Source organism: Mchenga conophoros, linkage group LG11, assembly GCF_057382185.1.
Source record: "Mchenga conophoros isolate Kocher_MC1m ecotype Shallow Benthic linkage group LG11, M_conophoros_male_GT1.1, whole genome shotgun sequence".
Lineage (NCBI taxonomy): Eukaryota > Metazoa > Chordata > Actinopteri > Cichliformes > Cichlidae > Mchenga > Mchenga conophoros.
This window is the reverse complement of record NC_140536.1, coordinates 32805725-32819780: the sequence shown is the minus strand read 5'-3', so window position 1 is coordinate 32819780 and position 14056 is coordinate 32805725.

Here is a 14056-nt window from a genome sequence, read left to right as displayed (position 1 = left end):
ATATCAGAACACTCCCCGCCTGGCGTGATTAACGCCACCACACTTTGTCAATGACAGTTCAACACCTAGACATCTGAAGCCAGAAGAAGTACTATTTCTGTAATGGGTCTCACAAACAATGTTTCTCCTCCTGGCTTGATGACCTTGACCTCGACCTGGCGAACTTTACCATCTTTGCTTTGGAAGGTCTGTGTTACCAGACCAAGTGGCCACTTATTTCTTTGTACCTGACTGTCCTTGAGGAGAACAACATCCCCTGGCTTAATGTTTGGGTTAGATGACTGCCACTTCCTACGTGATTGCAATGTTGGAAGGAACTGCTTGCGCCACCTGTCCCAGAAGGTGTTGGACAGGTGCTGGACTTGTCTCCACTGATGCTTGTAGAGGTCAGCGGCTCCAAACTCTCCTGGAGGAGCAGGAACACAGTTTACCTTCTGTGTTAGAAGAGCAGCTGGCGTAAGAATGAATGAGTTGTCGGGGTCAGTTGTTACAGGAACAAGAGGCCGGGCATTAATGATGCCTGCTACTTCTGCCATGAAAGTTACCAACACTTCATGGGTCAGCTTCCCCTTGAGCTGGAGGAACATGGAGTCAAGAATCCTTCTAGCCAGACCAATCATCCTTTCCCACGTTCCACCAAAGTGGGAGGCATGTGGAGGGTTGAATGTCCAAGAGCATCCTTGGGCTGACAGATAAGACTTGACACCACTGTGGTCGATGTTAGAAGGTATCTTCAAGGACTAACAAGCACCCACAAAGTTAGTGCCTCTGTCTGATCGAATACTTTTGACCGGCCCTCTAACTGCTAGAAACCGCCTTAATGCGTTGATAAAGCTGGATGTGTCGAGGGATTCTATGACTTCAATATGTACGGCTCTTACGCTCATACATGTAAAAATCACGGCCCACCTTTTGCTGTGTGAGAGGCCTCCTCTAGTCCGGCGTGCAGAAACACTCCAAGGACCAAACACATCAAGGCCAACATTTGTGAAGGGAGGGTCTGTTGAGAGACGATCTGCCGGAAGGCTGGCCATTTTTTGGCAGCTTACTGGAGCTCTAAGTCTTCTGCATGTCACACATCGGTAGATGATGCTGCTCACTTTTCTCTTTCCACCAACTATCCAAAATCCAGCTGCACGGACGGCCCCTTCCGTAAAGAGACGCCCTTGATGGTGAACTTGTTCGTGGTACTGTCTAATGAGCAGGGTTGCAATATGATGATTCCCTGGAATAATCACAGGAGTCTTCTCACTCTGAGCAAGACTCAAATAGTGAAGACGACCTCCGACTCTTAGTAGGCCATGTGCATCAATAAAGGGATCGAGACTTTTCAGAGGACTACTTCTGGGAACCTCTTTGTGTATTATGATACATTTGATCTCCTCGCCATAAACCTCTTCTTGGACTGTTCGAATGATGATGTCTGAGGCTTGGGTGGATTCCTCAACACTAAATCCTGTCTTACAAAGATGCCAGCCCTTACAAGGTTTGTTTGTTGTGATCATGTTGTAACAACTGGCAATATGTTTCAGATGGGCGATTGCACGAGTCAGTGACTGCCACGAAGAAAACTTGGTGAATCGTTGGGACCCAAGTTGCTTGGATGCTGTGGCAGTGCTTAATGTGGACACAAGCGGTCGGATGTCTGGATCTGAACCTGGGTCCACAAGATCAAAGGTGATGTCAGGGATGTCTTGCTCTGGTTTGGACAGAAACCTGGGTCCACTAAGCCAGTTGGTGTCTTTTAAAGTGCCTGCAGCAACAGAACACGTTGCATGGTCTGCAGGGTTCTGGTTTGTGGCCACGTAGTGCCACTGGCGTGGACTGGAGGATCTTCGAATGCGCAGGACCCGATTACTTACATACACATAAAAACGCCTGGTCTCACTACAAATGTAGCCCAGAACCACCTTACTATCTGTGTAATAAGTCACAGCATTAAGCTGAAGATCAAGTTCTGCTGAGATCAGGTCTGACAACTCAACAGCCAGTACTGCTGCACAGAGCTCTAATCTCGGGATTGTGTGCTCTGGACGAGGAGCCAGCTTGGCCTTTCCCATGACAAACCCCACATGCTGGTTTCCAGCAGTGTCTGTGACTCTAAGATATGCTACTGCAGCAATAGCTTTTGTTGAAGCGTCAGAGAAGAGAAAACACACAATTCTCTGTTGACAGCTGTCGATGGTGAAGTTTCAGTGTAGGGTCTGGGTATCGTCAGACTTGACAACTCTGTCAGTGAAGCTCTCCACGAGGCCCAAGCTTCCTCCTTGTCTCGAGGTAATGGCGCATCCCAGTCACCATTCTCAGCAGTGAGCTCTCGCAGAATGGCCTTGCCTTGTATGACAACTGGTGCTACAAACCCAAGAGGGTCGTAGAGACTGTTAATGATAGATAAGACTCCCCGGCGAGTATAAGGTTTCGTCTCCTGGGAGACACTGAAGACAAAGCAATCTGTTTGAAGGTTCCAGTTGAGCCCGAGACTGCGCTGCATCGGTACTGTGTCTGCATCAAGGTCAAGATCTTTAGAATCAGAATCAGAATCAGAAAGGGGTTTATTGCCAAATGTTGAGCAGGTTTACAACATTAGGAAATTGCTGCGGTGCTTCAGTGCACTTGCTTAAGGTCACTTGCATAGTCTCTTGAAGGAAAGGCTCTCATGATCTCCTTCTTGTTTGCTGCGATCTTATGCAGCCTCAGGTTAGACCTGGAGAGGACATCCTGTGTCTTCTTTAACAAGTTGATAGCTGCTTCGACTGTAGGCAGAGACTTCAGTCCATCATCCACATAAAAGTCTCGCATCACAAAATGCTTTACATCAGGGTCACCATGGAACTCACTGACTTGAACGGATTGATGCAGGCCGTAAATAGCCACTGCAGGCGAGGGGCTATTCCCGAACACGTGGACTGTCACGCGGTAGTCCACGATATCTTTGGAGAGGTCATTATCACGGAACCATAGAAACCTCAAGAAGTTTCTGTCCTCTTCTCTGACCAAGAAAGAGTAGAACATTTGTTCTATGTCTGCTGAGAATGCAACAGCTTCCTTTCTAAAGCGAATCAATACACCCAGCAGTGTGTTGTTCAGATCAGGCCCCGTCAACAGCACATCGTTGAGTGACACACCATTGAATCGAGCACTGGAGTCAAAAACTATTCTGATCTTCTTTGGTTTCTTGGGATGGTACACACCGAATGTTGGTAAATACCATCGCTCTTCCTCCTCACCCAACGGAGGAGCCAACTCTGCATGACCATTTTTGAACATCTGTTCCATGAAGCTAAGGAAGTGTTCCCTCATTTCAGGCTTCCTCTCAAAGTTGTGAATGAGAGACTTGAGACGCTTCAGTGCCTGAGGCCTGTTGTTAGGAAGCTGCTGACGTGGACTCTTGAAGGGTAAAGGGGCTACCCAGCTGTTATTTGTGTCTTTCTGTAGTCCAGCCTTCATTATTTTCATGAATGAAGCGTCCTGAATTGAAGGAGCAACTTGGTTATCCTCTTTGGTCCTCTTGAACACATTGCATCCAAGATGGTCAACATCGCAGATGGACTCTTGTTCAGGACATGTTGGAAGATGGTCTGCAACCTGGATGGCGCTGTACCTTTCTTTAACACAAAACACATTAGGGCATGGGTTAAAGATAGATGGCCTTCGCAGCTCTGTGGTATTTGTATAGAAGGAGCTGACTGCTGATGGCCTATGGACACTGCCGAGACACACGTTGCCCACAACAACCCACCCCAGATCTAACTTCTGAGCATAGGGCTGGTTGTGTGAACCATTCACTTGTTTGCGGACTTTATGTAGTCTGATAACGTCCCGCCCTAGGAGAAGCATGATCTGGGTATTTGGGTCCAGATCTGGGATGAGGTGTGCCAGTGACTTTAAATGTGCATGATGAATAGCGACATCAGGGGTTGGAATCTCATCCCTGTTGTTGGGAATTTCATTGCATTCTGTGAGACTGGGTAATGGAATGCGGACAGTCCCATCAAGAGATTCCACCTCATAGCCACTTGCCCTCCTACCTGCTGATTCTTTTACTCCTGCACATGTTCTCAGTATGTATGGCGCACATGGGCTTTTGTCACCAAACACTTCAAAAAACTGTGAGCGAACTAACGACCTGTTGCTTTGCTCATCCAAAATTGCATACAGCTTCACTGCTTTTTCTGTGTTCCCAGCTGGATATACCTTCACGAGGCATATTTTGGAACAGGATCGGTCCATCAGATCTCCCCCACAAACCTTTGTGCATTTGGCTGTGATGTCCGATTGAGGCAAAGTTTCAACTTCCTCCCCGCCATGGTCTGGAGCAGGGTCCTTCACTTCTATCCAAGGTGCAGGCCCTGGATGTAGAGCTGTGTTGTGCCTTTCACTTTTGCACTCAGAACACTGCACTTTGACCTTGCAATCCCTAGCAAGGTGCGATGATGCTGAACAGCATTTGAAACACAAATTGTGCTCCTTCAAGAACATCTTGCGCTCATCAATCGGTTTTTCTCTGAATGCACGACATTTGCGTAATGGGTGTGGTTTCCCATGGATGGGGCATACTTTATCACAATCATCAAGCTTTGATGAGAACTTACTAGAATCAGAACTAGCTCTGGAGGATACGTCCGTTTTACAGACTGAGATTCTTCTATGCTTGTTTGGCTGCCACGCTAACTTTTCAGTCCTGGGGCTGATGTCTGTCTGAGTGATGAAGTTGAAGCTTGGATCGTTGGCAATGCTAGCCTCCTGGCTAACAAACTCTACAAAAAAGGTAAAGGGCGGATACGGCACATGCTCTCGCCGCTTGTACGATGCGCCAGCTGAAGCCCACTTTTCTTGCAGACGAAAGGGGAGCTTCTGCACGATTGGGTTGACACCTCTTGCTGTGTCGAGGAATGAAAGTCCAGGTAGGTCTCCTTCATCCTTAGCCGAAAGAAGTTCCATCAGAAGATCACTCAACTTTGTTAACTTAGTATAGTCTCGATTTCCTACCTTTGGAAATGTGTTAATGCGCTTGAAGAGAGAATCCTCTATTGCCTCTGTTGAGCCGTAGGTTCTATCAAGTCTTTCCCATATCATATCCAGCCCAGCTCCTGGATGATTAACATGAATTGCTCTGATCTGCTCTGCGTGTTCTTTTGACTCCTTGCCAAGCCACTTTAAAAGAAGATCCATCTCTTCACTCGCAGTCAAATCTAAGCCACTGGTTGCAGATAGAAATGAGCGTTTCCAGGCTCTGTAGTTCTGTGGCTTGTCATTAAATTGAAGTAAGCCTGTAGACACAAGTTCACGGCGTGCAAGATATCTCACAAAATCATTTGGGTTGGGGCTGCCATAGTTGGCGTTAGGAGATATGGGATAGGCTGAGGGAAATGCACCACTATAGTCATTTTGAGATCTGAGATTCTGGGTTGGAGTAGCAGAACTGTGTTCAAATCTTACTTGTCGTGGCTCGTGAACATCTTCTTCCTTACAGATCTGAACTCCATGTGAGCTGGGGAACGGCTGTGATTTTGTTGGCGTAACACTTTCATGCCGCTGATGCTCTGTCTCTGATACTTTGCCTTGGTCCGCAACATACTGTTGTGTTCGTTGAATAGTTTCTAGAGGGTCAGAATCTAGTACAAGGTCACAACTACGTCTTTCACTATTGATATCAGCTGCAGCTTCTAGCACTTCTGCCTCCGCAATGGCTGCAGCAGTTTCTTTCTTATATTCTAGCATTTGCATTGAGGCTTCCAATTTAGCCTTTTCTAGTTTTAGGTTTATTTCCTCCTCAGCATAAGAAAGACGAGCCTTTGCTGCTTCTGCACGTGCTCGTGCCTTGGCTGCAGCAGACCCAGTTGATGATGCATAGGAGTGCACAGAAGGAGCGTGCGAATGCGTTTTTGACATGGTTGTTTCTTCTGACGTGGACTGAACAATTTCTCAGCGAATCTCTGCTTAGATGTGCTAATTGTCCATTAGTTGATTGTGATGATGGTCTCCCTACCATCTGTCGGCGTTTCCACGTTATCTTGCCCGCTAGGAAGTGTGGTTTCACTGTACTGCCTCTGCTATGGTTGGGCAGTCAGCTAAACTCCTTCCCCACATCAAGACTCTGACGACACGATTCCCGGTTCACAGGTTTATTGACACAGGGAAAGGTGAAACTGTAACAAACAGTACAAGGCATAATCACTGTACTTATTCACCATGTACATATATAACGATGAAAATATATTAACCCAGTTTTTTAATATGTCAACATGCAATGTTCATATGAATTACTTCCCTTTTTAAGTCAAATACAAACATCAAATTATGATTTTAACAAGTCTTGCTATAATGAATGCATCCAATACGTTTGTCATTCCCCTTTAACCCTTTAGAGCCGATCGGAGCGGGAACGCTCTGTTATGCGTAACTATTTTTAAATCCCAGTAGCACTGCAACCACGTAAGCTAGCGCAAAAATTTTTTTTTGCATATGAAACCGGAGGAGTTGTACTTACATCTGATGCCATCAGCTTGTCCTAGGTCACGGTTTCCTTCCACATAAAGCTTTGCAAAAACTGCATAAAAAGCGCTTGCAGGAACAAAAACATAATATTCCAGAAACACGCTTTACCGATCTGATCAGCTGTTCAAAACACTTCCTACGTTGGAATAGACGTCAGCGCGAACTTTTGCATTTCCGCCATTACCTGCCCGAAACCGGAAGTGACGTCATTTTCGCGGAAATGTAGTCTTTTTTGCGATCAGGGCCTCAGGGCCTATACTGCTCTTTTTAAAAGTTATCTTTGACTTTATGACTTTCTGTGTCGTTTCTGGGATGCTTAGGACTCATATTGCACTGCTGGAAATAGTTTATTTTGATGCATATGCTGCTTTTTTGCAAATTTGCAGTATAATATTTATTTTCGTTTTTCCTGCAGTGTATAAAAATTCAAAAATAAAACTATGAAGACACTCAAAATAAATTTCCTGTGGTGGGAAACTATTTTGTGCAACTTTTTTGTATTTACAGTTTTGAGGGATAAGACTCTTAAATTTCTCTAACTACAAATATATGTTAAAAAATCAAAAACGATTTTCAATTTTTTTGTAGTTTATTGCACTTTTTTGCAATTTATGTAATTACTATGCACTTAATGAATACATATTATTAAAATCTGGGCTATAATAGTTGTATTGATGTATAGCAACTTGAAATGCTCCCAAAAATGGCTCCACAGCATGTAAAAATATAATATAAGCTCTGGCGGACTTGGTTCTATGGTAGGTCTTAAAGGGTTAACTAGCTCCATAAGCGATTGCTAGCTTAAACTGCATAAGATTGGTTTTATCATTAAACTTACAGAAAAATGAACTTACTTGAAAGAAAGTGGTCTATACATGCACATAAAATATAAAACAAGTCTATACATACCCACAATGCTACCAAAGGCATAGGATGTATGTGGATGCTACTGGATTTATCTGGCTAAGGCCACCATGCTGCACATGCCTTCTCCTTAATTCACAGACTTACTTCCTGTTTACCAATGACATCATGTCCTATTACAGACTACAGGTTTTAAGGTGGCACCAGAGAGTTACAATTGCATATTTAAACATTTACCAAATCCAAGAAAACAGTCTACCTTAAAAACTTTTGATATCAGAACAGCCCCTCTGGCCAACACCTGGGCCCTGTTTCAGGAAGCCGGTTTAGAAAACTCAGAGTGAAAAACGATACGCAGGGTTGAGTAACCCCGAACTGTCCAACTCGGAATATTCGGTTTCAGAAAGGCTGATAACAATTAGTTCAGTCAACGCGGAGTTGCTTTAACCCCAAGTGAAGCGCGCGGACGAGGATACATAAAGCCCTGATTAGTGGAGCACAGATTAAGCGAGTCACCATGGAGACGGAGGGAAAGAAGGCGCGGTCAATGTATCTTACAGCGCTTGAGGCCGAAATTCTGATGGCAGCATATGCCGATAACACGCAAATTCCGCGGAAAAAAGTAACACAGCCACAGCTGCAAAAGAAAGAGAGCATGCATGGCAAAACATAGCCGACAGAGTCAATGCGTGAGTGTTAATATAAACATTGATCGAGGGATTTCCACCCATTTAACACGTTATTTTATCATATGTTATTTTATTTGTTATTTTATACATTTTATTTTGTGACGTGATGTGAGCGCAGGTGCAACCCAACAGGCCCCAAACGTTCCTGGCAGCAAGTAAAAATGAAATATAAAAATATAGTCCAAACAGGTAAGGTGTAATTGTATTATGAGCCATAGTGCTTGGTCTGTTTGTCCGATGTAAATCAATTGCAGTTAGAGGCTACATTAATTTTCTTTCTGTAAGCACTTATTGAAATTATCTGAGCACATTACAAGTACATATTTGCTTACTCTGTATGCTCAAAGGTGACCCGTTATAGCCAACAGAAAAAAAGCGGAGGCCCGAAAAACAGGTGGGGGTCCTCCACCACCACCACTCACAGAGGCTGAGCAGTTGGCCCTCAGCCAAAACAGTGGGCGCCCTGTGGCTGAAGGCATCTCTGCGGGGACATCCTCTGAGTCAATAACCCCGCAAGACACAAGTGCCTACATAGGGGGTGAATTCAAAATAATACATGATGGGCATACATCCTTTCTTCACAGTCACCTTTGCAGTGCTGCTCATTCATTTGATAAACTCTTTACCATAATGGAGTATTTTGTAGTGAAGTTATTTTCCTACTGATTTTGCCTTCCCTCAGTCTTGGTTGTCTTTGAGAGCATAATGACAATGAAGTGTAAGCTGAGTGCTATATGTTTGTTAATTGCCATTTGGTCCCTTGTAAGTTATAAGTGACCTGTATAAACCTCATATTCTATCAGTTGATGGTGGTGGTGTACTGCATCTGGTGCAGCCTCCTGTTGAGCCAGACCAACATGCAGTTGTGAGTAATACTCCACAGATTATATGAGGTTACAGTAGAACAGCAATGTTGTTTATTTCTTTACTACAGGAAAATAATGAAGAAACATTGACAGCTGTTACAGAGGAGGAAGCAACAGAGACACTTTATGAGGTTTACATCTTTTAATACTTTGTGTACAGGAAACACAGGCGACCAATAAAGCCAGTTGAACAAAAAATCAGTTTATTCTTCTTTCAACATGTTGAGGTGATGGGTCAAAAGAAATGATTGTGACATATGGTGTCTCTGACTGCGCTTCCATCTTGTATGTCCGTGGGAGGGTCAGGATGTTCATGGTTTGGATCACTGCTGCTGTTTGGTTCAGAAGGACAGTGTTCTCCTCTAATTGTGGCAATGTTGTGAAGAATCACACATGCCACAATAATGTCACATGCCCTTTCTGGGGTGACTGAGTCTTTGCAGGCACTGGAACCGGGCCTTAAGCATTCCGATAGTCATTTCAATTCTGGCTCTTGTCCTGCAATTAGCCAGATTATATCGCTGCTGTGGGCCCGGTTCAGGGTCAGGGTAAGGGGTAAGCAAATAGGGTAAACATGGATACCCCCTATCACCAAGCAAGTAGCCAGTGAACTCTCCTAAGACAGAAGGGTACACTTCAGTTCAAATGTCCCTGAAGCAATTGGTCTTTATATATTTTAAAGTATTCTCAACTCACCATGTCCAAATTTTGTGCTCAGTGTACATTCACGGAATATTTGTGAGTCATGGACAGAGCCTGGCCACTTGGCTTCCACATTTGTGATAATGTTGGCAGCATCATGATCTTCACAGTGCAGAGAACACAAATTAGCATCCATTACTATAATGAAATAATCTGTTAGTTTGAAATGCTACAGGGAACTATGTACCTGTACATTAATGCTGTGGAAAGACTTCCTGTTCACATAGTCTCCTTCATTTACTGAAGGAGCAATGATTGGAATGTGAGTGCCATCTATACAGCCAATCACGCCTGGGAACCCTGAAAATAAATGTAAAATTTAAGTAGTAGTTCAAGTATCACCACATCATAAATTAAGTTTTGTTCATCCTGATACCTGCAATTTTGTGGCATCCCTCTTTGATAAATCTTGTGGGTCTATGACCGGGGAACACCACAAACGTGTACAGGAGACGTTTCAGTGCAACTGTAACATTCCTGACTGCCCGACAGACGGTAGCCTTGGAAACGTGCTCAGCGTCACCAATATTATACAGAAAGCTCCCGTTTGCAAAAAACCGAAGTGCAATACAAATAATATGTACAGAACTGAGAGGATGTCCGCGATGTGTCACATGAGCAATATTAGGCCTGAGGATGTTATTCAAATAACTTATAGATTGTGCTGAAAAACGGTAACGTTCACACAGGAAATCATCAGGAAATGATAAAATGTCCAAACGCGCTCTAATCACTCTCTCCCGGCGGAGAGCTCTGCGGAGAATTTGGGCTTCACGATCTACTGGCTCTTCAAGGAAGGGGCACGCCATGTCTGACACTTCCTACTGTCAGGTTTCCGACAAAGGGGCGGAGACAGTCAGGGTTAGTTGTAGTAAACCTGCTAGGGGGCAGGTTAGCTTCACGGAGTGTGTCGTCATAGTGACTCACTCAGGCTTCAGCTGAACTCGCTTTGTGAAACCGAAAACCCAGAGTTTTTGTTAACTCAGGGTATACTTACTCAGTTTTTCCACTAAACCGGCTTCCTGAAATAGGGCCCAGTAGGCGATAGGGTAAAGTGTCAGATGCGCTTCCCAAACCCCTGAGCCACGGTCGCCCTATACTCAGTCCTGTATCAAATATCTTGATCTTAATTCATACAGTTCAACTGTTCTGTGTGTATGGAACTTTGCCTTTGTTTTATTGTGTCTCTTCATATAATGGCAGCAAAAATGAGGGTTTAAGTTACTGGGTATCATTTCTATTTTATTTTATCGTTTTTAAATAGTGTGAATTCATAACAACAGTGATCCCTGCTTTTAGTGTACTGTAAGAACAGCCATGGTTACTTCTTGCTAACTCGACACACTTTAGTTCAAAACACCTCACATGTGGGAATAAATTCCTCTCACCGTCAGCTGATCATTTGTGATATTATTCATAAAAAATCATGTAAAGTTCATCACATCCTTGAATACAAAATTCCAATACTTAACCAGCAAAAATCAATTCTTGACTTTATTTGTAGATATAATCATTTCCACTGCAAACTTAAGCTTTCTAAATAACCTATATTCAGTTTTCTGTTGCCTGTACATATACCTAATGAGGTTACTATAGAATCTGTGGCAAGATCTGAAAACTGCTGTTCACAAATGCTGTCCATCTAATCTGACTGGGCTGGAGCTGTTTTGCAAATAAGAATGGGCAAAATTTTCAGTCTCTAGATGTGCAAAGCTGGTAGAGACAGACCCTAAAAGACTGGCAGCTGGAATTGCAGCAAAAGGTGGTTCTACAAAGTATTGACTCAGGGGGCTGAATAATTACGCACACCCCACTTTTCAGTTATTTATTTGTAAAAAATGTTTGGAATCATGTATGATTTTCGTTCCACTTCTCACGTGTACACCACTTTGTTTTGGTCTTTCATGTGGAATTCCAATAAAATTGATTCATGTTTGTGGCTGTAATGTGACAAAATGTAGAAAAGTTCAAGGGGGCTGAATACTTTTGCAAGCCACTGTAATTATGTCATTTTTATCAGCTATGGAGTCCATTTTAAATATATTAACATTCATAAAATTATTATTTGTTAAACAAGGTACAGAAGTAATAAATTATTTTATGTATCAGTTATTAACGTAATCAGTTAACTAAAAGTTCCATTAGTTTAATTTAAGATTATTAATTAATTTATAATGGTTATAATAAAGGTTGACTGAATACTATTAATCAGTACCATAGCAGTCATGATGGATTGCTTCCAAATGTTTGTTTTACCAGGATCAAAATATTTAATGGCTGCTGACTTTCTGAGTAGTAAATAAAAACAATGCAAGGCAACGATTCAGAAGTGCGCTCCTAAATCTTATGCTTCATTTGAATAAAAGTGGATTTAAAAAACAAAAACAAAAAGCAACAAAAGGTTTTAGATACAGCACTGTGCACCGATATTAACAATGATCAGGTGTGTGTTTGTTCCAGGTACTGTAGCTGTGATCGGCCTCGACCCAGTGAGCAGAACACATCCTTACACTAACAAGTGCTGCGATGTTATCAAACTGGCATGACACTACCTTCATTCAGAGCAGAATAAGAGCTGCATTCTTCGCCGTCTCTCCAACCTCATATTTTCATTCCATTTACCATTTTCTATTTTTTTGCAGTTCAAATGACAAGATCAGTAATACATTTAGGATCCATCAATTTACGTGCTTGATTTAATTAAACTGTCTGAGTGCAAAGCAGGAGGAATCAACTCTGCAAAAAACTGTAAGAAGCGAGAGCACGTGTTGTTGGAGATTCTCGAAACTGATGTTTAGTCAGCAAATTCATCTATAGGGTGATAGATGGTTTCTGTCTCTTCAATCAGATAAGGTCTTAGCTAATTTTCAAGCTTTAAAAACAAATACTGCAAACTAGGCCTAGTGTCTGACTTGAAGTGTGGAGAGCTCGCTCAGAGCAGAAATTTATGAGCAGAGAGGAGTTCTGGATGGAGCCAAGTGTCCATGACCTCTGAATAAAAACCCTGAAATGGTCTACATAGCCAGAAGGCGTGAAAGAAGTCATCATCTTAAATGTCAACAGTGTGGACATCTGCTGCAGTAGGGGAGACCGGGGATAGTTGTAACGTGGGTTAGTTGTAACACTTCCAATTTCTCCAATCAGGGCTACGTTTCAAATGATGTGACTCATCCTGTGCATGCCCAATTCAGTTCTGCTATCACATGTGAAAAATCAGCACATTTTGTCAAACACAGACAATTTAACATGAAAAAAAGTAATTTGTATGCCAAAAAGTAAGTTTTTCTATTTTATTTCAATTTCTAATAGCATTATCTGCTTTGCAGTTAAACTCATCAAACTTAAATGATGTTATTTGTATGTCTATGGGGATATATTCTGTGTAGGTCTTTAGTGCTAGTGTTTTAGCCGTTGGCTGTAATGTTAGCTAGTTCATGGCTATAGTCTGGGTCAGTTGTAACAGCAACAGTCTGGGTTAGTTGTAACAATAATGCAGATGTTACAACTTACCACACTATTACTTTAACTTATATTAAACAAGTTGGGGCAACGACATCAGCAGAGAGAGGTTCACTGGTCACTTTTGTATATGCGGTTAATGCCATTGGCAACACAATTCCTCCACTGTTTGTGTTCCCACACATACATTATGCAGACCTCTGTGTCAGAGATGGACCAGTAGGAAGTACTGGTAGTGGAAATAAATCAGGATGGGTGCAAGAAACAGATTTCCTCATCTTTCTGAAGCACTTTGCAAACCACACCAAGGTAAGCCATGATAAAAAGTAATGGAATTGCGATGCTGGTGAACAACTACATTTTTTCAGCTTCATTGTTATGTTCAAAATTGGTGCAAGAGTTGTAGGTTATAATGCCCACTGAGCCAATGAGGCCAAACTCAAGGAAGACCAACCAAAATTAATGAAATATTCAGTTGCAGAAAATTCCATAATTTGTCTTTTTTGGGGGGTTGGAATATGTTCAAAAGCTAGATTTCTGCATTCTGTCACACACACACACACATAGCTACATAAATGGATGTAAGTGCGTTCATGTGTTGAATAAACAAAGATTACATGTTAATGTTTCGTTAGTACCCTTATTTCATTGTGTTACATTTCACCCCAGGATATGTTACAACTAACCCAGACTATGGGGTTAATTGTAACATTTCACTCTTTGTGTTTGAGACCATACCATGCAATGGGTAATTGTGCTGCAGAGCTGCACTATTTAATAGCCGAGACATGTAAATACTTTGCATTACATTTTGAATCCACTACCTTAAAAGAGCTCCAATTTACAGACAGAAATGTCAAAAATGTCTCCCCTACTTTGTGTTCAAGCGTATTTATTTTTAGTTTCTTAAAAGTCAAAATTTGGCATGTCTACCTTTACTCTTCAAAACAGCCTGAACTCTCTTTACCAGCTTTCTTT